Here is a 1,282-nt window from a genome sequence, read left to right on the forward strand (position 1 = left end):
TCCCAGCTACTCAGGAGGCTGAGGCAGGAGAATCGCTTGAACCCGGGAGGCAGAGGTTGCGGTGAGCTGAGATCGCACCGTTGCACTCCAGCCTGGGCAACAAGAGCAAAACTCCATCTCAAAATAAACAATAAATAAATGGTACTGAGAAAACTGGATATCCATATGCAGAAGAATAAAACTAGACCCCTATCTCTCACCATATACAAAAATAAAATGGATTACAGACTTAAATGCAAGATCCAAAACTACAAAACTACTAGAAGAAAGCATAAGGAAAATTCTTAGGTCATTGAGCTGGACAAAGATTTCATGAATGAGACCACAAAAGCACAGGCAACAAAACAAAAATAGACAAATGGAATTATATCAAACCAAAAAGCCTCTGCACAGCAAAGGAAACAATCAGCAGAGTCAAGAGTCAACTTGCAGAATGGGAGGGACTATTTACAAACTACTCATTAGACAAGAGATTAATATCCAGAATAAACAAAGAACTCAAACAACAGCAAATAAAACACAACAAATAACCCATTTTTTTTTAATGGGCAAAAGATCTAAGTAGACATTTCTCAAAAGATCTACAAATGGCCAACAAGTATAAGAAAAAATGCTTCATATCACTAACCATCAGGGAAATGCAAATCTAAACTGCAATGAGTTTTCATTTCAGCCCAATCAGAATAGCTATTACCAAAAAGGCAAAAAATAACAAATACTGGAGAGGATGCAGATTAAAGGGAATGTGTTTACACTGTTGGTGGGTATGTAAATTAGTACAGCCACTGTGGAACACAGTATGGAGGTCCCTCAAAAAACTAAAAATTAAGCTACCATATGATCTAGCAATCCCATCACTGGATATACATCCAAAGGAGAGAAAATCAGTATGTTAAAGAGATATCTGGCTTTCTGCCTCTGCTGATGCCATGATGCCTGTGAGAAAGCTTGTGGTGAACGGGGGCAAAAAAAAAACAAAAAAGCAGGTTCTGAAGTTCACTCTTGGTTGCACCCACCCCATAGAAGATGGAATCGTGGATGCTGCCAATTTTGAGCAGTTTTTGCAAGGAAGGATCAAAGTGAACTGAAAAGCTGGGAACCTTGGTGGAGGGGTGGTGACCGTCGAAACGAGCAAGAGCAAGATCACCGTGATATCCGAGGTGCCTTTTTCCAAAAGATATTTGAAATATCTCACCAAAACATATTTGAAGAAGAATAATCTTCATGATTGGTTGTGCACAGTTGCTAACAGCAAAAAGAGTTACAAATTACGTTGCTTCCA

The 1,282-nt window shown here is 39.0% G+C and overlaps 1 pseudogene; it reads left to right on the top strand.

Moving 5' to 3' along the window:
• Positions 1-929: 929 nt before the first annotated feature.
• The window catches only part of LOC105540043, an 11,344-nt pseudogene continuing 10,991 nt past the window's right edge, over positions 930-1,282 (top strand).

The sequence above is a fragment of the Mandrillus leucophaeus genome, unplaced genomic scaffold (genome assembly GCF_000951045.1).
Source record: "Mandrillus leucophaeus isolate KB7577 unplaced genomic scaffold, Mleu.le_1.0 Scaffold214, whole genome shotgun sequence".
In the NCBI taxonomy this organism is placed as follows: Eukaryota; Metazoa; Chordata; class Mammalia; order Primates; family Cercopithecidae; genus Mandrillus; species Mandrillus leucophaeus.